Source organism: Mesoplodon densirostris, chromosome 13 (assembly GCF_025265405.1).
Source record: "Mesoplodon densirostris isolate mMesDen1 chromosome 13, mMesDen1 primary haplotype, whole genome shotgun sequence".
Lineage (NCBI taxonomy): Eukaryota > Metazoa > Chordata > Mammalia > Artiodactyla > Ziphiidae > Mesoplodon > Mesoplodon densirostris.
The window spans coordinates 90,630,498-90,655,257 of NC_082673.1; the positions used below are offsets into that span (position 1 = coordinate 90,630,498).

Here is a 24,760-nt window from a genome sequence, read left to right on the forward strand (position 1 = left end):
AGACTGTGGCAGTGAGGTGGCAGGTGGAGGGCACCTGGAGGAGTGAGCCTGGGCCTGCTCAGGTGGCCTGGGGACAGAGGTGGGGCCCTGCAGGATTCCGCACAGAGGAGGATGGGCTCACGCTTGCCTTCCAGGGGTCCAGGTGGGTGGGTGGTCGGAGGGCATCCTCTCCGAGAAATGGAGGCAGGACCAGAGTCTGGAAGGAGAGGCTGGGCACTTGGCTGGGCTGGGGGTCCATGGACTGGTGTGGGGGACAGGGTAGGGCGAGTGAGGCGCCCGGGAGACCCTGGCCAGGCTCCATGCGCCCTCTGTCCTGGGTTTCCTCCATATATCACCACTGGCCGAGCCATGAGCTCCCTAGGATGGGCTGATCCATAAGGGGACCTCCTCACCAGTCCCCAAGGGGGCACCTTAAGATCCCCCAGGGCCCCAGCACCCGCCCCCCGAAAGCCACTTCCCGCCCCATGTATCATGGGCGGCCTGGGGGCCTCGAGGCCCGGTCTGACGCCAAGCCCCGGGACAGGTGATTGCTTTCCGTAACCCATCCTCACGGCAACCCGCCGTGCGCGTCGGGCTCAGCCGCCGTCGACACAAGAGGAAGTCCAGGACTCCAGAAGTTTCGTGAAACCCTTGGACCCCAGACTCCATCCCTCTGCCTCGGTGCACCCTGCCCTCTTAACCCTCACTCGGGGTCAAGCCGCCCAGCAAGCACCCCGTTGTCCTGCAGCAGCCGCCTTGCGAGGGATATTGGACCACAGTCAGAGCCCACGGACACGCCCCTTCCCACCTGGGCGGGGCTCCGGGGCGTGCGCGCGCGCCCGCGTCTCCCCGGTGTGGGGAGCGCTCCCATTGGACCGCGCCGCCCACGTGATGCGGAGAGCCCTGCCCGCGCGCCCGGAGCGGGGCCGCGCACGCGCCCCAGACCCTCGTGCACGCGCACGCGCCCAGAGCCCTCCGCCCGTGGAGCCGGCGCCCGGACCGCCAGGTCAGTTTCCTCGTGCCCGCTCGGGCGGGGGCGCGCGCGTGGTGCGGGCGCGTGGCGGGGCGCGCGCGGGCCGAGGGCGGGCCGACTCCCCAAGTCCAGGGACCCTGCTCCGGGCGGCCGCTGCGGCGCGAGCGCGGGCCTGGAGGCTGCCACGTGCAACTCTCAGCCCGGGGGCCGGCTCGGGACTCCGCCCGCCGATTCCCCCCGCGGCAACGGGACGCCCGGGCTGGGAGGCGTGACCTCCTCCCCCCTCCCACGATTCTGGGGGCGGGAGGCCCCCCACCCCGAGTACCTCTTTCCCAAGGGCCGGCAGGGTGTCGGGTGCTGCCCCCCATCCCCTGGCTCAGTTTCCTCCTCCGCACAGTTTGGGGGGAGTTGGTCCCTAGCGCTCCTGCCCTCCACAACCCCACCGGATTCCCTGCGTCGTGTTGGCGGGGGGTGCCGGCGAACGTCGCCGAGGCTGAGCTCCAGGTCCCGGTACAGGTCCGCGCCCTGGCTTTTAGACCACTCTGGGGCTGGTAGCCCGGCAGTGCCTCATCTGTCCAAGCAGTCCCCCAGCTTAGAGCAGGTCCCAGCCTTGTCCCAGGCGGCTCGTGATGAGCTCCTGTGTTCTCCCGGGCAGCTAGCTGGTGGCCGGTTGAGTTGGGGTGGGTGGCGTGTCAGCTCCAGGCCAGTAGAGCAGCTGTCGCCCTGGTCTGGCCTTCCTGGGTGGAGCATGGTGACCCCACAGGCCGGACCCTGATAGCGGGTCTGAGGGTGGGTAGAGTCCAGGCCAGCTGGTCACAGTGTGCCGGGCATTCCAGCCCTGGCAGGTGGGCATGCACTGTGCCTCCTCTCCTAGCTGGCGGGCTCTGTGGTCAGCCCTGCATATGATGGTGGGTGCCTGGGTGCTGGGCATCAGTGGTGTGTGGACTCCAGCGGGGCCTGCTCCTAGGCTGGAGCAGTGTGGGGCTGTGGACCAGAGAGGGTCAGCAGACACAGGGTTCCTGTGGCCTTGCCCAAATGGAGACCCCTTTGCAGCTCTGTGCAGGCGCCTTGCCTCACTGACCTGAAATCCTCCCATGAAGTTCTTAACCCCACTTCTCAGATGAGGAGACTGAGGCCCAGAGAGGTGGAGTCATGTCCAGCCCCTCAGCCTGCAGACCTCACCAGAGCCTTGGTTTTCCCACCTGTGAAGTGGGTGCTGGTTGACCTTCCTGGCAGGCTGCTGTGAGGAGTAAATGGGCCCTGAGGCAGGCGTGGGGGGGGGTCTCCCCACGGCCACCCAGGCCTCCCTTGCTGCAGGTATTCAGGAGAAGCGGCTGCCCCCCAGATGTCCCCCTGGGGAGCTGGCCACCCCCAACACCCCCATAGTGCTTGCCATGCACTGTGTGCCAGGCCCGGTGCTGGACTGAGGGGTGGACGATGGCAGGTCCCGCCTCAGGCCGTGGCGCTGTGCCTCCCCGTGTCCTTGTTGTCCGGGTGGTGGTCCTCCCTGAGCAGTCTGGCTCTGAGCAGCCCGTCAGGCATTCCTTTCTCACTGAGTCACCAAAACTTGAGCACCTACTGTGTGCCAGGCCCTGATAAGCTGTTGTCAAGACTGACCTGGGCCCTGGCCTCGTGGAGCTGGCAGTCAAGTGGAGGCGCCCACACACACAGGTGGCTGTGCCGTCTTGGGCATGTCCCCGCCAAACCTCACAATACCCTTCTCTCACTTGGGACGGTGACGCCGCGTGACGGGTGGGCCTGTGTGTGCCCACTGACGCATGTGGCCAGGATCCACTCTGCCAGGTGGGGCTCCGGGCACTGAGGACCAGGGAACAGAACAGGTGTGACCGTGCTCTCCTGGACCCTGCCTTCAGTGCTGGGGGTTCTGGCGGGTGGGTAGGTGGGCTGCCGGGCTGGCTGGGGGGCCCAGGGCTTGGCCAATGCACCCTGCCGTTTTCCTGGCCAGGAAGCCGGGCCTGGAGGGACTCTGCAGGCTGGAGGGAATGAGGGCAGGTCCGTTTGTGTGGAGCAGGTCCACGTCCCCAGGGTCACAGCGTCTCCTGCCGCCGGGACTCTGGGAGAGGGGTGGTGGCTCCCCTTCCAGGTGGGGAAGCTGAGGCTCAGAGAAGGTAGTCACCAGGTGTGTTGGGTGCCTGCTGTGTGCCGGGCCCCTCCCCCATCCTGGTCTGTCCCCCAGCAACTGGAGTCATTGTCCACCTGTCCTGCAGCGAGAGGCCAAAGTTCTGCGAGGCTCCTCACTTTCCGAGGTCACGGGGGCTCTGGGCAGTGACGGCTCAGGGAGGAGGCCCCTCTGTCCCACGCCACCTCTGGTCCAGGGCCCCGAGTCCCCCGGGCGGGCTGGGAATTGTTCCTGTCAGGACTCCGGAAGGCCGCCCAGGTGTGTGGAAGCCCCAGCCAGGCCCAGTTCCCGCCACAGTGACCGTTCTGCTGCCTGGGGTCTGTCTCCTCCTCCACCCAGGCCTCAGCTGTGAGTGTGTGTCCTCTGTGAGCCCTCGCAAGGCAGGTGGTGTGTACATTTGTTTTTGTTTTTGTTTTTAATATTTGTTTGTTTATTTGGCTGTGCTGGGTCTTAGCTGTGGCATGCAGGATCTTCGTTGCTGCGTCCAGAATCTTTTAGTTGCAGCATGCGGGATCTAGTTCCCCCACCAGCGATTGAACCTGGGCCCCCTGCACTGGGAGCGTGGAGTCTTAACTGCTGGACCACCAGTGAAGTCCCTGGTGTGTACATTTGGATGTGAGGACCTAAGCCTCAGTGCCCGAGGGTCTTAGCGGGCAAGGAGGTGGCTTGAGCCTCGTGGAGACCAGCGTTCTCATCTGGAGAAGGTGACGACCCCCCAGGATAGCTGGAGTGGGGTTCCACTGTCCTCAGCCATCACCGCCAGAAGGGACTTGAGGAGAAACCGGTCCGGCAATCAGACCTGAGCCCCGCACGGTCCTCCCGCTGCCCCAGCTTCTCAGGCCTCTGTGCCACGAATGCTCTCTCTATCCTGGATCTTCCCGGCCACCACCTTTATTGTGCACCTACTGTGTGCCTGGCCGGAGCTTGGCTGAGTCCTGGATGAGTCCAGGGGTGGGTGTCACCACCCTGGGTCTCCATTCTGCACCAGCAAATGAGGGGCTGGATCCCAAGGTTGTCAGTGGGGGAGGTGCCCCCAGATGCTTGGTGCTCTCTGAGGTGCGCCCACGCGTCCCCCAGGAGATTCGGATGCCCCCGGGAAGGAAGCACCCATGGCTGATGTGGGCAGATGGAAGGTTGGGAGCCCCCAGACTGTGTCGTGCTGTGGTTCTATTTCCTGACTCAGATTCTGAGGCAAGGGGCGGCAGGAGCCATGGAGTGTTCTAGAGCAGGGTGGAGGGATGGTCTCTGGTGCGTGGCTGGGGGCTGATGTGCTGGAAGAGGGCTCAGCCAGGACGTCCGTGGGTGCTGCTGTGGGTCTCCCCAGCGTCCCGGCCTGGCTGCCCAGAGCCCCCTTCGTCAATGAAAGGTCATTAGCCATCTGCCTTTGGGCCAGCTTTTCTCCTCTGGGGCCTCAGTTTCCCCTTCTGCAGAAGGGGGGCTCTGACCTGCTGTCACCAGCTCCTCCATCCCCCCAGTCCCTCCTGGGAGCTGCAGGAGCCTGTTCCCATGGCCTCACTCGGCACAAAGACCCCGAAGCAAGGGCTGGCCCAGCTGGAGGAGGCGGGCGGGCAGGCAGCCCTGCCCTGTCCCCTTCCCATGGGATTGGTGCTCCCGGCCCCTCTCCTGGCCCCGGGGCCCCTCTTGTGACTCAGGCTTCCTGGAAGAGGCGCGGGAGAGCAATGAGGATTCCCCGCCACCCCACCCAGAGTTCCCGCAGCGACCGCCTGCGTGTCCCGTCACCGCCCCACCGCTACAGGCTTCACCTGCTGTCTGCTCTGCGCCTGCCCCCAGCAGGCGCCCCTTCCTGCTGCTTCCACTGGCACCCTCCGGGCGTCGTCTGTTGGTGCTGGGACAGGCCCCCCTCCTCCCTTGCCTGGACCAGGCCCTGCCGAGCCAGACATTCCCTCCCCTTTCATCTCCCCGCGGGCCAGCTGCTGAGCCTTCTCCGGTCCTTCACTTCTCTCTGGCTGGCCGCCCAGTGGCCCATCTGCTGGGAATTGCCATGCGGAGCTCAGGGGGTGCCCGAGGGTGCCCGGGGCTCCCCATGGTGACCTCGCAGTCCCCTCCGCATAGCCCTAGGGAGCCCAGAGCCGTGGCCCCGGCTCTGCCAGGCCTCTCTGGGTGCCCCTGGGCTACCCCCTGCTCTTCCTGGGCCTCAGTTTTCTCGTCTAGAGAATGGAGAGCTTGGAGCAGACCTTGGACCCCACCGCAGACTGGGTGGGGGGTCAGGACAAAGCTGGTAGTCTTGGTGGTTAAGCCCAAGCCACCTGGGCCAGGCGACCTGCTTGCAGCCCTGCGTCAGCCCGTTGTGACCGGCCCGGCAGACTCTGCATTTACGGCCTCTGATGCCTGCAGCCTCGGGAAGGGCCGTCCGTGGGTGTCTCCGTTCCCCTGTCCGTCAAGTTGTGCTCTTGGGCCAGACCCTGTGCAGGGAGTGGGCAGAGAGGGCCTGGGGCCCTGCTGTGACGGTACCTCCTGGGCTCAGGAACCCACGTTGGGGGCGGGGACCATCCGAACAGTGCCCCACGTTGTTCAGTACAGATTCAGTGATGACAGTCAAACAGCCCTGGAAATTCACAACTGCTCTGGGCTCTGGGCTGCGGGGCATATACTGGAGCTCACAGGGACAGGCTGCCCACGTGCAGCGTGTCGTGTCTCACTTGAAATTTCCCTCACCACTGACTGTGGGCCTCTCTCCTGATGGCAGCTGGGGGCCTGGGGCCCGGGTCTGGATGGACCCTGTTTATGAATCAGTACCCTCGTGACGGCCTCTTCTAAACAGGGCCCTGCATCCCTCTTGCCCCCGTCACCACCAGCTTGGCTGTGGTGTAGTGGGGTTGGGGAGGCAGCCTACTGGCTTGGCCTGGCTCCTGCCTTCCCGTGCCTCTTGAGGGGCCGCCAGGCCTGCACTGGCCCCTGCGGGGGACGGGAGAGGGCTGAGAAAGGTGGTTCTGACCCTGGGAGGGACCATGGGTGAATAGGACCTGCAGGAGACGACTGTCACCTTCCTGGAGAGTGTGTCCCCAAGATTTTGAGGTCGTGTTGGCGCAGGAAGTCAAGGTAGCCTTCTGAGAGGAGGTGGTGTCTGGCTGGGGCTTGAAGGATGTGGGCATCGCAGCAGCTGGCGGGAGGGGCTCCAGGAAGGGAGAGCTGGGCGAAGGCAGCTCCCGGGAGCTCGGGGCCTGGGTTCAGAGCACCCCTCAGGGGCGCTGTCGTGGTCTCGCTCTAGGCTGGAGTGGAGCTGGTCCAGGGCACGGCCTTCACCCTCATGGCCAGCCGTGTGGCAGTGGCTGTCACTGCCCCGTCTCCCAGGCCACATACCCTGTCCAGGGTGGCAGGCGTGTCTGGCTGGTGCCCCTCGGCTCGGGGCTGTGCGGTCCTTGTAGAACGGCCTGGAGCCAGACTGTCGTCCCCTCGTTTACAGATGAGGGGCCTCCAGGTGTGTGTGGGACAGGGTGGGGAGTGGACTTCACCCCAGTGCAGCCACCAGTTCATCTGGCCCGGGAGACCCTCCCCTCTCTGGCCTCAGTTTTCCCTGTTTCTCAAATGGGGCCGGGAGGACCTGCCTCCCCGGGTGGGTGACAGTCTGATAAGGAAGGGACATCTGGTGAGCAGGAGGCCCTGCTTCTGGCCTCTGGTGTTAACGTGCCGGTCCGTGCCTCAGTTTCCCCCTCTGTAAATGGAGGTGTGCACCCCTTTTGTGGACATGTTGGGAGGTGTAAAAGGGGGCACCCCGCGGTGAGCAGAAGGTGCTCTGCTGAGGGTGCAGCCCTTCCCTGCTCCTGTCCCATCCTCCGTGGCCTCGAGGGCTGGGTCGTTCCCACGGTCGCCGGGCAGCCGCAGGAAGCCATCTGGAGGCCTTGTTTACCCCTCCTCCCAGCTTCCCTGGCAGGAAGTCACCGGAAGGGCCGTCCCGAGGGGCCCCCAGGCCTGTGAGGACAGCCAGAGGCTGGGGGTCCCTGGGTGGAGCGTAGGGGGCAGGGAACGCGGAGGAGCCAGGCAGAGCCGCTGGGCATGTGGGCTGGAGTGGATTGAACCATTCATCCAGGGTGTCCCCCTGTCCGCCCACCTCGTCAGCTGCCCCTGCCCCCCACAGGCCCCCGAGGAGGCCCAGCGTGGCCACAGCCCACGACGTCACGGTCTGCAGACAGCAGCGAGGCCACGGCGGCCTCGGCCCTGGGTGGACTGTGTGCCATTAGGGGAGGTGTGGGGTCCAGGGGGCCGGGGGAGGAGCCCCAACCTCCGGGGAGGGGTCAGAGGAAGGGGCTTTGGCGCCAGCTGAGGGTCAAGGAGGAGGCGTCTAGGGGAAGGGCTGCAGGTGGAAGGGGGCAGCCTCCGGGGCGTTGGAGGTGGGCGGGGTCTGGGGGCATGGATGGTGACCGTAGGGGTGGTCATGCCCCACAGACCCCTTTCTCTCCTCCCCTCCCCCAGCCCTCCCGCACTTCGCCCTCGACCTCCACGAGACCCCCCCCGATCAGCCTGCAGGTCTGGACGTGGTTGGAGCAGGGTCGGGGCCTGGGCTTCCGCCCCTCGGGACGTGCCCGGCTGCCCCGGCATTTGCTGCAGCCCCGATGCCCACTGACTGGCCTGAGTGTGGCCGGCCGGGCCTGGGGACTGTTCCCACAGACACTGCCAGCTGGGCCTGCCTGGCGCTAGGAGGGACGCTGACCCCTCAGGGCCTTGCGTCCTGTCTGCTTGGCTGCCTTGTGCCTGCCTGGGCCTCCTGTCTTCAGAAGGAGCCTGGTGGGCTCAGGGGTCAGACAGCCCTGCCCAGCCAGCCCTGGGGAGGCCAAGGAGCGCCCCACCTTGGTTTCCTCCCCTCCCTCCCCCCCTCCTCCCCTCTGTCCCCCTCTTCCCTCCTCCCCTCCCTCCCCCTCCTCCCCTCCCTCCCCCCCTCCCCTCCCTCCCCTCTCCCCCCTCCTCCCGACCTCCCTTGGAAGGCTCTGGCGCAGGTTCTATGGGCAAAGCCTCCCAGAGAGTGTGCTGGGGTTTCGGGGCCTGGGTGAGTTTACGGTACCCCACCCCGGGGAAGTGAGCGTGAGAACCAGGGTTTCGGGCGGATTGGGGATTCAGGAGCATGCTGCCGGGAGGCGTGTCCACCGGCCAGTCCTGGGTGAGACTGGATGGTCCAGGGGCATCCACGGGCATCCATGGGCCGAGGACAGACACTGTGAGCCTGTCCCAGGAGGGTCAGTGACCCTTCCCAAGCCTGCTGCTTGTGCTGCTTGCACGGACCCAGCCTCACGGCCGCCGTGGGATGTGGGTACCCCATTTGTGGAGGATCAGCTACCTCCTGGCGGTAGAGGGCAGCTGACCCCAGGTCTGAGCAGTGTCGGCCTCGCTCCGCTGCCTTGTAATGAAATGCTAAGTCCGGCGGAACGTGGAAGCAGAGGGAAGGGTGCTCTCTTAAGAGACGTTGGCTGCGTGTGTGAGCAGGAGTGGGGGACGCAGCAGGAGGCTGAGGCTGGGCTCCCTGGCGCTTGCTGGGCGGCTGCTGAAATGGGAGAAGCCTCGGGGGGGTTGGGGGAGCCCTGCGCTGAGAGCCCGGAACCTGGGGAGGCTGGGGAGGAGGCTGGCTGAGGGACGGTGGCTGGCCTCAGCCCCCAGACCATTTCTTCCCGGGTGCCGCGTGCTCTGTTGATGGTACGTGACAAGATAGTGCTCTCCACGCCCCTCCCCTTCTGCCAGGGCGTCTGGGTGGAAAGTAGGTTGAGATGGGAGCTTCTCAGTGGGTCGGGAGTCCAGCCGGGGCTGGGGCTTCTCGGCAGCCGAGCGCCTCTCTTCTTCTCTTGCTGCTGCTGGGGCCGTGGTCTGGGGGCGCCTGGCCCTCAGGGTCACCACCTGGCTGCCGTGGCCAAATTGGCTGTCGTGCTAGGAACTGAGCTTTTCTTCCGGAGAGCTCCTTTGGACCCAGAGCATAGCCAGGGCATCCAGTTGGTGCTCAGTAAGTGTTTGTGGGCTGGTAAGCCGGCCTCCAAGGAGGTGGGGTCTGGACAGGCACAGGAGAGCCAGGAGGGAGTCCAGGGTAGGTGGCACCCATTGGCAAAGGCCTGGTGGCAGTGTGGAATGGTGCAGGGGCAGAGAGCTGGCAGAGGGCACAGTACGTGCAAAGGGCCGGAGGCAGGATCTCAGAGGCAAGTTTCAGGAACAGCAGGAGGGCAGGTGAGGCTGGAGCCGAGGAAGGGAGTTGGGGGAGGAGGTCAGTGGGGTGGGGCCTTCTTTCAGGCCTAAGGATGAACATAGGCTTTCCTTCTTCGTGATGTGGGTGCCATGGGAGGGTTTTAGCCGAGAAGGACAGGATGGACTCAGCTGTCACCACGTAGGGAGCGGGGGGCAGGGCTGGGGGGGCCTGCGATGCCAGCACGGGTCTGGTTCTGGGCAGATGCTCCTCAGGTTCCTGGTCACCCCAGGTGGCTCCAGGCACCTGGGCCCAGGTGTTACCGTCTCACCACCCATGGCAGCCATCTTGCCCCCGGCTGGGGATTGTGGGGAGTTCCCATTTCCCTACCTTGAGCTTGATTCTGTGACACGCCTGGATTTGGGATTCTGAGGACCGGTGCCCCGCAAGCCCTCCTGCCCTGGGGACCAGCTCTCTGTGGTTCCCCTGAAGGCTGGGTCACCTTTCTGCTCCCTGCCCTTTCCTGCCTTGTGGCCTTTGCTCAGGCCGTGCCCTCCACCCAGACACCTACCCTATTCACCCAGTTGGATCTTTTAAGGCAAAAGGGGGACGGCGTGTCTTTCTGTGACTACTGGGTGCTGTCCAGCAGGCCACCTGGGGCAATCCAGCTCTCGAGGGATGTCCGTACCTGCTTCTGATTGAGTGGGGCCTGGATCTGGGGGAGTCGCATGAATGTGCGGTTTTGTCTGGTGGAGGAGGTTGCCTCCCTGGGGCCCCGTCGAACACCGCTGGTCTCTTCTCCCCTCTCGCATTTTAGCACTCAGAATCCGCGGGCTGAAAGCACTCAGTGCTGTGAATTCTCTGAGCCAGCGTTGCCCCCTGCCAGCTCCGTCACAGATGATTGACTAGATCTCAGACTACTCACTTTACGTGTGATAGTTGTGTATTTTTTTTTTTTTTTTTTTTTTTGCGGTACGTGGGCCTCTCACTGTTGTGGCCTCTCCCGTTGCGGAGCACAGGCTCCGGACGTGCAGCGGCCACGGCTCACGGGCCCAGCCGCTCCGCGGCACGCGGGATCTTCCCGGACCGGGGCACGAACCCGTGTCCCCTGCATCGGCATGCGGACTCTCAACCCCTGCGCCACCAGGGAAGCCCCAATAGTTGTGTTTTTAACTTCTAAAAAGGCTTTGACAAACCTTTCCCATCCTTGAAGGCTAGCACTGTCCTGCCTGGAACCCTGGAGGGCCCTTCCCCCTCCGTCTGCCTGCCGGGGCCTCTGTCGCTCCCCGACATGCCCAGTGCCCTTGGCAGCCTGGTGCAGCCCCGGCGGGCCGGGAAGGGGCTGACCAGGTGCCCCCAGGTGTGGACCCAGATCCTCTCTGCCCACCTACCCTGTGTCACCTGGATGCCCCAGTCCAGCATCGCTCCCCTGGTCCGTGCTGCTGCTCAGTCCCTGTGGGTGAAATAAAAACAGACCTGGAAATGACCCAAATGTCCGTCCGCTGAAGAGCAGGTAATGCAAGATGTGGTCTCTCCACGCAGTGGACTAGTACTCAGCATCCTGATCTACCCTACAGCATGGGTGATGCTTGGAAGTATTATCCTGAATGAAGGGGGCCAGACGCAAAGGACCACACGGTGATGATTCCATTTGTGTAAAGTGTCCAGAACAGGCAAATCCATAGAGATGGAGAGCAGATTCCCGGTTGCCAGGGGCTGGGGCTGGGGCTGGGGAGTGACTGCTAACAGTTGTGGGTTTCTTTAGGGGGCGATGGAAGTGTTCTGGAATTGGTGGTGGTGATGATCACATGACGCTGTGAATGTACTAAAAAAACACCGAAGTGCACACTTTCAAACAGTAAAATGGAAAACGTCACGTTAGGTGAATTTTATCTCCATTAAAAAAAAATGTAAACGGCTGCCCTGCCCCACACAGCCTGGCTTGAGCAGGCTCACAGTTAGTCTGCAAAATAGGATGTAACCCAGCTCCGTCCCAAGGTTCGAGCAGGCAGGGGCTTGATTCGCTTGCAGGAGAAAGTGAAGCAGCCCCTGTTCGCTGCTTGGGACGTGGGGCGCTCAGTGGGTGTGGGAGAACAGGTGGGCCATCCTTTCTCCACGGCCTGGGTTTTGCTGAGTGAATGGACGAGTGAGGCTTAGGGGCAGGTAGACGTCTGTGTGCAAAGCCCCCGCCCTCCCCTGCCCTGTGACCCGTGTCCCCTGCATCAGCAGGCGGACTCTCAACCACTGCGCCACCAGGGAAGCCCCGATAGTTGTGTCATCCTCACCCTGATGTGTGGGGCCTGTGTTCTTCTTTGTCTGGGCTCTGTCTCCGGTCTCTCCCCTGCTTCAATCCCCTGAGCCTGGGCAGCAGGGTGCACCGGGGGGTGTGGACACAGAGCAGCCCCTGCCCCGTGCGGAGCTCACGGAATCGCCGAGGGGTCAGATGAAGCCTAGAGGGCACCCGCTTGGTCGCCTCTGAAGTGTGCCCCCCCCATGCCGTCCCTGCGTACGTTTCTTTTTATGTTGGCCTTGCTGGGCCTGGCGAGTAGGGCTGCCGGGCCCGTGCACCCACCTGGCTCTGGGCATTTTTTTTTTTTTAATTGAAGTATAGTTGATTTACAGTGTTAATTTCTGCTGTACAGCAAAGTGATTCAGGGGTGTGTGTGTGTGTGTGTGTGTGTGTGTGTGTGTGTGCACAGACATTGCTTTTTTTTTTTTTTTTTGCGGTATGCGGGCCTCCCACTGCCGCGGCCCCTCCCGCTGCGGAGCGCAGGCTCCGTGGCCATGGCTCACGGGCCCAGCCGCTCTGCGGCATGTGGGATCCTCCCGGACTGGGGCACGAACCCGCGTCCCCTGCATCGGCAGGCGGACCCTCAACCACTGCGCCACCAGGGAAGCCCAGACATTGCTTTTTATATTCTTTTCCTTTATGGTTTGTCACAGGATGTTGACTATGTCAGCAGCTCCCTGTGCTCTGCAGTAGGACCTTGTTGTCTGGCTCTGGGCGTTTCTGCCCGCTGTGAAGGTGCAGCCCAGGGGCCTCCTGGTCCCCGAGGGGCTGCCCCGCGGCTGCCCCCCCGAGTCCTGGCCCGGCTCTGCTGGAGGAGGCCTGCGAGCCGCCGTGTCCTTCTGACCGTGGGAATGGCCCGCATGATGCTGCCGGTGGAGGCTTTCCTGCGCCCTGGAGGCCACCCTCAGGCCAGCTCGTCCAGCCCTCAGCCCGCAGCCCGCAGCCCCTCCCGGGAGGCTGTGGTGCTGTGCTGTGCAGCCCAGGGAAAGGGGCTGAAGTTGGCCCCTGGGCAGGGAGGGGTGGAGGGGCTGGAGCAGCCCTCGGTGCCTGGCGCAGGTCTGCCCTCTGGCCCGCAGCAATGCCCAGAGCCTCCCAGGGAGCCAGGGCCGGTGCAGACCCCAGGCTGGAAGGCGCCTCAGCCCCTCAGAAAGCTCAAGCCCGGGAGAGGAGGGGTTTCCCTCAGGTCATCCATTCTGATGGTTCCCTGCTTCCTCCCCTGGGAACTGGGCAGGTGCCTAAGGTGGGTGGTGTAGGCAGCCCGGGTCCTGATGCCCAGCTCCCCAGGACGCGCTGTGCCCGGCCCTCTGCTGCCTTCTGTCTGGGAAGGCAGCTCTGCTGGCATCAGCGGGGCTGCCGAGGGGGTGGCAGGGGCCGCGGGGAGGGTGGCATGGCTGGGCGCTTGGCGGGCACTGGGCTCCCTGTGGCTGGGGCCTTCCCACTGCCCGCTTGGGCTGGGCACCCAGCCTCGGCCGTTCTCAGGGCAGGGGATGCCTGCATCCAGGAGCTAATCCTGCCACCCTCAGGTCATTGTCGCCACGGCAGGGCCAAGGTGGGGACGCGGGGGAAGCTGTGTGCTCTGCCCCCACCCCTGCTGTGACAGTCACACAGTGACCACCAGCATGGCCCGCCTGCACCACTCCTCACAGCCGGGAGTGGCACCCAGGCTCAGAGAGATGGTCCCAGACACACAGACGAGGAGGAGCCAGGGGGGCCAGGCCAGGAGGCTCTCCGACCCTCACAGCTGGGAGGCTGGGGCCCAGGGCGCCCTAGCCTGGCATTGCCGAAGTGGGGTTCTGTGCCTCATTGCTAGGGCCTGGCTTCAAAAACATCCTGGAGGGACTACCCTGGCTGTCCAGTGGTTAGGGCTCCGCGCTTCCACCGCAGGGGGCACGGGTTCGATCCCTGGTCAGGGAACTAAGATCCCACGTGCTGTGTGGCGCAGCCAAAAAAAAAAAAACCGCATTCTGGAAACGCGCCGCTGGGATCTTCAGGTCCCCATGTCTGTAGAGACATCCTGCGGGCAAGAGGTCCCCTTGAGTGTCCCAAGGAACCCACTGGGAGAATCATGAACCTGAACGTGGACCCTCCTGGGGGTCCCATAGTCCTGTCAGAGCCCCCGTGGGTGTCCAGCATGGTGGGAGCACTCGGGGGACGCAGGCAAGGCTGCTTGGGAGGGGAGTGTCCTTCTAGACCCGGGAGAAGAGCCGACGGCAGCTCCGTGGAGGATGAGCTTCCAGTGAACCTGTTTGACCGATGAGCAAACTGAGGCACAGGGAAGTTGAGGGGTGTGCCCAGCGTCACACGGCTTGCAGCGGGGGGCCAGGATGGGAACCACGCCAGGCTCCCGAGCTCGTGATCTGCTGGGAAGGGCAGACTCTGGGGGCAGGAGCAGCTTGAACAAGGCTGTGGGGCAGAAGCCTGGGCCTGGGGTGATAAGAGGGGACTGTCCCCGCCCCCTCGGGCCCCAGAGAACCTGCCTGGCCTGGCAGTTTGAGTGAGGCTGCACCTCAGGGTCTTCTCCCCTCTCTGGGCCTCATTGGCCCGGAGGCCAGAGGTTCCCATGGGCCAGATGGTCATTGGTGCCCACAAAGTTATGGGGGGGGTGGTGACCCACATGGGGCAGGTCGAGCCCCAGGCTGGAGGCTGTGTGTGGTCGGGTGCAGTGCTGGCATCTCCGGGGGTGTGGCCCGGCAAGGCAGGGGGGTGCCCGTGTGGGCACGGGGGGTCCCTGCCACGGTCAAAGCCTCCTGCGGCCCTGTGCACTTAGGGTCGGAGCCACTGGAGAGCGGAGAGCAGAGCCCCTGCTTGTTTCAGGGGTCGGATGTGGTTCTCTGTCCGGCCAAGGGCCCAGCACAGAGCTTGGTGGCCGAGAAGGCCCTTAACTGCCAGTGGGACCAACGTGACCCTGACACACTAATGGTGCCGATGGGCCTTTTGAAAGGGAGCCAGCTCAGAGAGGACAGGCAGCAGTGCGGGGTCCCCCAGCAGGCCCTCGGCCACAGGTAGAGACCCCGCATCCTGGGGCTGGGGCCTGCCTCGACCACCCCTCTTGCACCGGCTTTTTGGGGGTGCTGGGGGGCTGCGTCTTGCTGCCAGGCTGGCCCAGAAATAGCTGTGACCTTCTGCGCCCAGCTTGGCAGCGTCTGGGGCTGAGAGGCCTACGTGCGCCCGGCTGGTCCTTGCAGGGCGGTGGGGCTGGTTATTTTGGACGTGGCCTGCCGAGGCCAGGTCAGAGCTCTTTCCCGCGGCTCCTGCAGGCCCCTCTGACGTGCATCCACCAGGGCCTTGGCCAGCGGCCCTGGCCACCTCTGTGATCTCGTGCCCCCTTCCTGCCCGCCTGACCATCAGTGGCCCTGTGCTCCGGGCGCAGCAGGGGAGGGGGGCCCCGGGGACTGGGGCAGGCGCCGGGTGATAGGGCCGCCTCCTGGAGCCCTGACATCTGTTGGAGGCAGGGCCTCAGTTTCCCTCCAGGGGCTGTTTGAAGGAGAATGTACACAGAAAATGCCCACCCTGGGCTGGCTGGGAATCCTGGCTTGGAGCCTCAGGCAAGTCACTGATTGCATGGTCTGAGCCTTGGTTTCCTCATCCATAAAATGGGGTGGTGGGTGACTTCCAGTGCGGCTTTGGGGATGGATGTGGGGAGCGGCCTGTGACGAGGGCACAGTGTGGGGCCGTTACATGGAGGGGAGCTTGGGCCTTCTCCCGCTTCACGGGGCTGGACGCTGGGCCCAGGGATGGGACATACATGGGACGTAAGAGGAGGGCTGAGCTGGGTAAGTGGCTGAGTGTGTCCTGAGGCTGCGGGGTGGCCCATGGACCTGGGTTCAGCTGGGCTGCAGTCTCCTCTCTTGTGACCTGGGCAGAGTGTGCTTCTCTCCCGCTCTGGCCAGGCTCCTGGGTCTGGTGGTGAGCAGAAGTGGCCACCAGATCCTGATGCTCCAAGGTCCACTCACCCCTGGGGCCCACAAGCTCCCCGAGCACCGTGCTAACAGGGTCCAGCCGTGGAGGACAGGCCGGTTCTGCTCCCCACCTCCCTGGTGGGTGCAGGGTGTTTGGGTGGGCACAGGGGACTGGCTGCCCTGGCTGAGGCAGAACCTCCCTGCTGAGGGTGCTGGGGTGGGTGTCGACCCTGCTCCCCGTTGGGATCAGGGTGCCCGGGAGTGGCGGGGAGGGGCCGCATCACTTGCGGGGTGCTGGCTGCCGCTCACAGCCCTTCTCCTCCTGTGTCCCTCCTCACCCTCGGGGAGCCGTCCTTGCACTGGCCAGGGGTCCCAAGGAGTTAGCCACAGCCACTCCTCCACGAAGAGGGCTTTGGGGCCGTGGCCCAGTTTGATCAGGCTTCATTCTGCAGAGTGGGCTTCAGTGGAACCTGCGTGTGCACCCCACCTCCTGCCCTGCAGGCCACGTGAAAACTCCGTGGGCACCTCCGGGGTACAGTTCTGTTTTCTTATCTTTTAACGGGCCTGTTACTCCCGCTTTGTGCTGGTGACTCCGAAGGCCCAGAGAGGTGAGGCGATGGGCCCAGGGCACACAGCAGCCAGGGGAGGACTTTCTCAGCCGCCGTGGGCATCCCAGTGCGTGCGCCGCGCGGGCCTTGTCCCCTTGCCAGCTGAGGACCCTGTGGGGTCTCCAGCTGATCCTGGTGGGTGAGGATTTGGCGGGCAGCCTCCTCCTGGCCAGCGAGGAGGCCTGTTAGGCCACATGGACCCTCTGTGAGGGCCCCGGCACCCACCCCTCTTCTCTGAGGCCCCAGCCCGGGAGCCCAGTGTAAGCCCGGGGTTCCCTCTGCCTGTTGAGGGTCCCGTGTATGCGCTCATGGAACAGGAGGGGTCGGGGCTCTGCCTGGGGAGCACTTAGCTCTCGTGGAGGCCAGGATCGGGGGCCTCCTCTGGGCCTCCTGGGGGCCTTCCCTTGAGCAGGGGGGCCTGGGGGGCGCGAGCGCCTCACAGGGGCCATTAGCTTCAAGTGGATCCCAGAAACTCCATGCCCTGCTGGGACGCCACGCCCGTTCTGGACACCGGCCTTTAGGGGCCTCGGAGACGGGGTGGCATGGTGCCAGGCGTTGGTGCCAGCCCCACGGGGCCCAGGAGGAACGCGCCGGGGACTGTGGGTGCAGGTCCAAGTCCGAGGGTGGGGCAGGCTTTGAAGCTCCGCTCCTCCTGGCTGGAATCCCAGCCCGGCGCCCCGCACTCCAGAGTGATGGGCTCTGCAGCTCAGACAGCCAGACCCCTGGGACTGGGGGCTCTACAAGCAGGGAGCCGGGGGCGCGGCAGGGCCTACACTGCTCCCAACTGCCCGGGTCAGCCCAGCTGCGCGTGTGAATACAGATGCTGGGGCCCCGAAGGGGGTGGTGAGGCCTGGGCCTCAGAAAGGTGGGCAACCCATCTCTGTGTGGAGGTCCCTGGCAGTGTGAGGCTGGAGGGCTGGGTGGCTGGGGAGGGCTCTGGGGACCGGCCGAGGCACCGGGTAGCCATGACGGGCTGAGCCTGGGTGACGGGCCCTTAGGAGGGGCCTCCGTCTGGGGGTGGCAGCCGGTGGGAACCAGTGGGGACCTGTGGATGTGGCAGGGCGTGGGGAGGTTATGGGGTAGCCGTCTGGGTGGCATGGGGTAGAGGCCCCTCCTACAGCTAGGAAATGCCCCCATTGCTCACCTGGCAGGGAACAGGCATAGCGTGGACTTCTTGGTGGCCTCCCTCTGCCGCCAAGAAGTACAGTCCTGGGGGCTGGGTGGGCCTGAGATACCCACCCCCCATGGGCTCCACCCCTCCTGATGTCACCATGACTGGGGCAGCATCCTGGTGGGGGAGGGGCAAGTGACCCTGATCTGGAAGCAGGAACAGCCCCTCCCCCACGGGGGGGTTCCCACTTCCTCAGTGCTTTTGTAGGGCTGAGGATCCCAGGCCTGGGCAGGGTGGGCTAACGCGCCTCTTTGCTGGCTTCCTCGCAGAGGAAACAGGAGGAACTGAGCGCCGGGCTCAGTGGGGCTCAGGCCAACCTGGCTGCCCCCCCAGAGCAGGCTGGGGAGGGCACCAGGGGGCTGCTTAGATTGGGGGCAGGCTGCAGAGGGCTGGGCTCCCCACCCCAGCGAGGGAAGGGCCCTGGGACCCCCTTTCCAGCCCGCAGCAGGCAGTGGGGAGACACGCCAGAGACCCGGGAGGCCTCCAGGCTGTCGCTCCGGTCCCCCAGCCTCCCAGCTGCAGGGCCTGGGCTCTGGTACCTCTGAGCCCTCCCCGCTATCTCTGAGCTGGCCCCGCCTGCCCCTACTGCCCCCGTCAGCTCTGGCTGCCAGCAGTTACAGGGCCCTGGGGACTGTCCTGCCCCATGCGGGCCCCGGAGCCCGGCCCAGCAGGGGAGGGGGGCTCTCCTGCCCTCTTCCCGGGACCAGGGTGCCCGCCGTGACCTCAGACTTGTGCCCCAGCACCCCCTGCTCGGCTGCCGGGGCTGCCCTGGGAGACGGGATCCTTCCGGGGCTGCCCCTGCCTGAGCCCCCGCCTCCTGGGCAGGCGGGTGGTTCCAGGGCCTTTGACGTGGGGAGGGCGGGAGGCCAGGAGGCTGGGAGGGAGGCCAGGCCGGGGATAAAGCTGGGCTGGGGGCCGGCCTCTGCGGACTCCAGGACTGAGGACGGAGGGTGAGTGTCTGCGGGCTCGTGGCAGGCTCGGGTGGGGTGGGGACTGGGAAGTGGGCAGACCCCAAGAGAGGGCGGGGCCCTGGGGTCCCCAGGCCTTCCTGTTCATGCTCGCAGCTCAGCTGGGAGCCTCAGTGGTTTCCTCCATCAAATGGGGCGAGGGGTCCTTTTCCTTCCAGAGCCCAAACTGGACCACGTGGGAATGTACACCCTCCTCCCAGGCTCTGTGACGTTGTGCAGCCCGGGCCTCCGGGTTGTGGTACCCCCTGCCATGGCGGTACAGGGGGAGGGTGACCAGCGGTCCTGGTCACACGGTCAGAGGCGGGACAGGGTCACGGTGCAGAGAAGGGACTCAGGGCCCGCCGGGGTCCAGCCTGGTTCTTCTGCCCCTTGGGTAGTGACCAGGCCCCCTCTGCACCCGTGTCCTCGTGTTAAATGAGGGTCACGATGCAGTGACCACATGGGTGATCACGTATCATCACGTTGGGGAGTGAAAGGAGGAGGTGCTGTGAATAACCACTCCTCACCAGCTGCCCTGAAGGGAGCCATCCGGGGCCCCCTGGCCAGCAGGGCCCTTGGAGGTGCTGGGGTGGGGCTGGAGAGAGCCCAGCCCCCAGGCAGTCTGTGGTTGGTTTGGCCATCAATGCAGATTCGGAGTTTGAGCCTCACAACAACCTGTCGGGCCGCGTTAAGTCCCCTCGTACAAAATGAATCAGGGGAGCTTTCAGGGATGCAGAACCCCCAGCGGATAAACAGAGGACCTCATGATCTGTTTGACCCAAACAGTCTTTAGACTCTGTCAGAAAGCAGGTTCTGGACAAGTGGTAACTGCCGTTATTAATATTTATTGTTAATAAGTGGTAGCTTAGATTGCCATCCATTGTTATTTTGGGTTTTAATAACCCCCTGAGGGGGTTGGAAGTATCCATCTTTCTCGGTCGGTCATAATTGTGTGCAAAGCAAGAGTTGCTGGGCTCTGAGTTGAGGACCGGGAGCTTGGTGGCTGATGCTTGTGGCTGGGCCTCCTGGCATCTGTTCTGGCTGCTCTGAAGGCCTTGTCTGTAGTAACATTCCCCCGGGCCTGGGCTCTGAATGGATGACGTTTGCATTGATTCATTGGGGTGAAGAGAAGGAACCCTGGGCTTCGAACCAGAAAACCGGGTTTCGGGTGGTTCTGCTCGGCCTCTCTGTCTGGCTTCTGTGTGGAATGGGGCTCATAAGTCTTCTCCTCTGATGGGTGTGTGTGTAGCAGTGAGGGTGACGGAGACAGCGGGGGTGGAAGGGGTCCTGCGCTGGCGAGCAGTGCTAGACGGGACACGCTGTTCTCGCGGAGCTCACGGGGAGTCTGATGTGTCCCCGCTCGGGGGCCCCTGCCATGGGTGTGGGTCCTGAGTCTCTGCCCAGAGGCCACCTCCTCAGAGAGGCCTCCATGTCTACCCCCTTACCCCCCAGTCAACGTCCTTTCTGTCGACCTCAATCCATCGCCTGGTTGTGTGTCCCCCCACCGACCCCCGCCCTGCCCTGAGGGTAGGGTCGTGAGGGTTCGCTTACCCCTGACCCCCAGTGCCCACATGGATGCTGGGTAGGTACACATAGGAATGAAAACCCAGGCCTGGAGGGCACTGAGGGCTTCCTGGAGGAGGAGGGCACCTTCACCTGGTCTTGTGGGTGAGGAGTGTCTGGGGGCATTTTGGGCCCCAGAAAGGAAAGGGAGATTGGAGGCATGAATCCTAGAGCCTCCTCCTTCCCTCCCCCTACTGAGGGTAGAGGGGCAGGGCTGAAAATGCAGAACTTAGTTTCCTAGGCTATAGGGAGCCACGGATGCTGTGTGGGCAGCAGCAGGGTGGGCGCCACCATACCATCTCCAGCCCCAGGCCAGGCCTTGCTGTGGTGACCACTCACTGCGGGGCGGTGGGTGAATGACATGGGACCTTGATCCCGGGTCTAGTCTGGGGCTGGAGGCGGGATGAGCCCCCGTCAAACCTGTGTTGAGCCTCCCTCTGAGATAAGAACACACGTCTCTTGCTACCCACCCTGGTGGGGAGGGTGGGCCAGCTGGTTGGGTGGAGGTGGAAGAGAGAGAAGGGAGGGGTGGGGGGCTGGAGGTCCCTGCGATTCCCCTCCTCTGATGGGGGCAGGGTGGATGGGCCTCCTTTGAGGACAGCTCTGTGTCCCGAGTTTGGGCCTCAGGTGGGGTCCTGAGCTGCCTGGGGGTGCTGGGGTGGAAGGGGCATAGCAGCACGGGGGAGGGACCCGGGGAGGCAAGGCCCTGACACGGGGGACGGGGTCAAGGCCTCCGCGTCCAGCCTCGGAGGAGGCGGAGGCAGGTGGCCATGCTGAGACTGGAGGAGGGGGCGGCGTCTGCGCTCCTGGGTGAGGGTACCACAGGCAGTGCTGACGGCTGGGCTGTGGTGGTGCTCCGTGCCAGGCCTTGTCAGGCAGCTGCTGTCGTTTCCCTCTTTGCAGATGAGGAAACTGAGGCACAGAGAGTAATAACCGCGGAGGTCACCTGGTCAATAAAGATTCTTGGAGTCGAGATGGTGTTTGATCTGGAGCTGGGGGAGGTGGGCTGCAGGGGAACACGGCGTGGTCCCGGGGAAAGAGGCTCGCGATCAAGTGCCTGGAGTTCCATGGGGGCGATGCTCCCCCGGCAGGAGCCAGGGGAGGGGAGGCTGGGCCGGTGGCAGGTGTGGCCCAGGTGGGACCTGGGTAGCCCAGCGACAGGTGGCGCTGCGAAAATGCTACGTTCTAACCCTGTGAGTGACAGCGCGGGAAGCTGAGGCACAGGGTGGAGGGAGGTCTCTGCGAGGGACCCAAGGGGCTTGGCTCCAGGGGCGAGGTGACCCCTGGCTCAGTAGTGCTGCCTGCATGGGGGGCACCTCCACCCCCTCCTGGGGCAGCCACAGTGTTGTAATTAGCCGGCCCGCCCATGCCCGTGGGAGGTGGCTTCTCCGGGTGGGGGTGGGGTGGAGGGCGGTCAGCAGTCCCGTTTGGGGGTGGGCGGGCTTTATGCCTGTTCTGGTGACTTCCTCCCATGTCCCCCAAGCTTAGCCCAGCACCCGGCACTGGAAGATGCTCAATGAACATTCGTAAGTTGGATGAATGAATGAATGAACGAACGGATGCTGGCTCCTCTGTGCCCCTTGGAGGGAGTCCTGAGCTCTGGGCCGGGAGCGGGGGAGGCCGCGGGGAGGACCCCGGTGGCAGAACGGGCTCAGAGCCAGTGCTGAGGCCTCGGTAGGGGGGCAGTGTGGAAGTGGGGCGTCTTGGGCAATGATGGGTGAACAGTGGAGCTTCAAGCAGAGGCAGGCAGCCCCAGGGGTGCAGTCCCCCATGTACCTGGACACCTGCGTGAGCTGCGGCCGGTGTGTCCCTGTGTGATGATGTCACAGGCGGCCTGGCCAGCAGTAGCCACACCTTCCAAGCCATCTGTGCCCCCAGCTGTAAGCCTCCAGCAGGAAGCTGGGCCTGGGAGGGAGGGGTGCTGTCTCTGGCACCCAGGCAGGGGACCTCCCCCCAGCGGGGTGGCGGAAGGGGCACCTGCAGGGCACCTGGCAGTCCTGCTTTCCCTGTTGTACCTCCGTTTCCTCGTCTGAGCTGCTGCAGGGTGGCCACAGAGGCCCCGTTTTCCAGCCGTCAATGCCTGTCCCTTTGTCCCCTCGACACCCCAGCAAGGCAGGGCTTGTCCTACCTTTTGGTGAGGAGCCGGGGCTCTGAGGGGCAGGTGGTCACAGGCTGCTTTGGGTTCAGCCCCAGACCCGCGAGCCCAAAGCTCTGCAGGCAGATTGGCCCTTGTCCTCCTGTCACTCCTCTGCTCAGCCCCCTCCTCCGGCCCTACTCCTTTCCTCTCGTTCCAGGTCCCTTCAGGGGAGTGTCCAGGCCCAGCAGGGTGTGGCCAGGCCAGCTAGGGCCAAGGCGGGGAGGGCCAGGGGCCTGGGAGCCCGGCTGTGGGGAGGCCCAAGCCCTCGCCAGGACTGGGGCAAGGGCAGCCTGCAGAGTAGTAGCAGGCACCCTTTAGCACGTGGGTGCCTGCCACGTGGGTGCCATCGAGGCCAGGGATGCTTAGTGTAGGCCTGGCGGGCTTGGCGTGCCCATGGGGTTCAGGAGACCCAGGGTGCCTGGTCTGGCTCCACTCTGTGCCTGCCACTGACGACAGCCAGGGTGGAGCACAGCAGCCTTGCCCATACTCACGTCTGACCACGGAGGTGGCAGTTACAGCTCCTGGGTCTGCGGTGGAGCTGCGGCCGGCCCGGTCAGTGCTGGCGGCTGAGGGCATGTGAGGGCGGGCCACTTGGGTTCGCAAGTGGGTACCACGCCCCACGAGGCACCATTAAAGCCACGGTGTGGTGAGGGCGGCCCGTGCAGCGCCCAGGGGCAGTGGTGGAGCTCCGGGGAGTGTGTTCGCCGCCCTCTTCCCCATCTCCAGATCCTGGAGGGTAGAACAGGTGCCTTCCCCGGGTGGAAACTCAAGCCTGCTCCCAACAGCTCTGCTTCCAGGTCACAGCCTGGGCGCCCCATGACCGGCTTGGAGCGGGCCCCATCGGAAGGTGCCTTCCCTTCCTGGCAGCGTCACCGTTTATAAAGGAGGCCTCAAGCCCCAGAGAGAGCAGGCGTTGGCCCGGGGCTACACAGGGAGTCAGGGCAGCTGGTCAAGCCCTGATGATGAGATTCCAGACACGAGGAGCATGCCTGTTCCCCTTGCCGGCCAGCTCCTCCAGGAAGCCTTCCCTGACCACCTGATCCTCCAGGTCTGCCCTTCACAGTGCCTGCTGTGCTGGCTTATTCTGCCCCACAACTTTCCTGCCGCTGGTCCCCATCCCAGCAGGGGGCACTGAGGAGGCCCTAGAGGGAGGGATTCATAACTTGGGGAGCTGCCCGAGGGTGGAAGGTGCTGCCCAGGAGCAGTGAGCACCCTGTCACCGGAGGTGTGCAGGCTGGCGATCAGATGGCGTAGTGACCTTTGAGTTTCCTCTGGACTTCAGGGGCTGGGATCCTGTGATGGGTTCTGGATGGTTCCCGGATCTGGACCTCTGCCCAGAACGTTGGGTCACTTGTTCCTTCCACAACAAGTGGGGAGCCCTCCTGGTGCCAGGCCCTGTGCTGGAGGTGGGTGGAGTCGACAGCCTCTGAGCCCCTCCTTCAGGACACACCTACCCTGGGGCCAGGACTCTCTGCTCTGAAGGGCATGTGGCTACAGGAAGGCGGGGGGGTGTGTGTGTGTTGGGGGTGTGTGTGTGGGGGGAGGGTGGGAAGGGAGGCGGTGGAGCTTGGTCAGCCATGGGGGCTGGACCCTCCGTGCCACGGGTCCAGAGGCAGGAGGGTTCTGGGAAGGTTTCCTGGGGGATCAGCGTGGCCTTGGCCTGTGGGGTCTCCCCTCCTGGCCCCCGAGCAGCGTGTGGACTTGGGCTCATCTGGGAGGGTTCCAGGAACGGCTCCTGCCTTGATAAAAATAGACTTCTCTGAAGGGCTTGGGACTGTGCCAGCTGCAGCAGGTGCCCCCCAGGCCTGGCCAGAGTGGGTGCCCCAGGCAAGGGTGGACAGGGGTGCCGGGGCCCAGGTTTGCAGCCTCAGCAGCATGGTGGGCTCTGGGTCCTGCGTGCAGTGTCACAGAGCTTGATGGGACCTTTCACCTTGTACGGATGAGGATGCAATGTGGGGTGGTAGAAGCAGCTTGCCCAGGGCTCCTCTCTCCCAGAGGGCCAGGGTCAGGAATGAGCAGGGTCTCTGGGGCCCAGCAAAACTCAGCCCAGCTTTGGTTCTTCTGTTTCCTTGGGCAAGTCCCTCGACCCCTCTGAGCTGCTGTTTTATTAATACAGTGTGGCCGACGTGTCTTGTTCATGGGACGCAGTGTCCAGCATGGTGTCTGAGGGGACAGCCTCTTCAGAAAGTGGTCAAGGTGGGAGAATGCCCTGCGTGCCCAAAGCTGGCCTTTAGGAAGAGGCTGCTGGAAGTGGGGACCCAAGAGCACCGCACTGGGAGTCCTGGCCCGAGCCCACCTTGGTTCTGGGTGGAGGAGCCCTTGCTGTGAGCCGGTGGGCAGGCCACCTGGCTTGGCTGGGAGGGGGCTCCGGCGGGCCTTTCTGCCCTGTACACAGCTGTCCTATCCTCACCTCCTCTGCCTGCTTGCCCGGCTAAGGGTGGGAAGAGTGCGGGTCCCGGCATGGCTGACACTCTCTGGGTATGTGTGTGGGGAGAGCCTGGGAGGGGGCCGTGCTCTGGGCTGGGCCCCTGGCCAGTTCCTCCCACCCCGCCCCTGCGGTGCTGACCGATGATTGCAGGGGCCAGGCTGGCTGTCTGGGAGCTGGGCTCAGAGCCGGGTTCCCAGCGAGGCAAGGCCTCTGGGGACCCTGTGTGCTGGGGGCTCTCCCCACCCTGCTCCACCCCCTTCCGAGGGCCTCCGTGTGGGCCGGGGCAGGTACAGGGTTGACTGCGGCGCCAGGCTGCACTCTCGGGGCTCACAGGCTGGGGAGCACTTGTGTTCCTAACATGGTGCTTCCAGGAGGTGAAGCCAGGACCCTGCTGGTGGGGGCAGGCCCAGACCCAGGGAGGGCTTCCCATCACAGAGGGTCTTGTGGGGAGGGGGCGTCTGCACTGAGCATTGGAGGATGAGCGGGATGTGGAGACCACTCCCTGTG

The 24,760-nt window shown here is 64.6% G+C and overlaps 1 protein-coding gene across 1 annotated transcript in view; it reads left to right on the plus strand.

Annotated features, from left to right (window-relative positions):
* The first annotated feature begins 911 nt into the window (after positions 1-911).
* PTP4A3 (protein tyrosine phosphatase 4A3) overlaps positions 912-24,760 on the plus strand; it is a 34,811-nt gene continuing 10,962 nt past the window's right edge. Inside the window, exon 1 of the mRNA XM_060115847.1 lies at positions 912-985. The gene's annotated coding sequence lies outside the window, so the exon portion shown is untranslated. The remainder of the gene's footprint in view (positions 986-24,760) is intronic.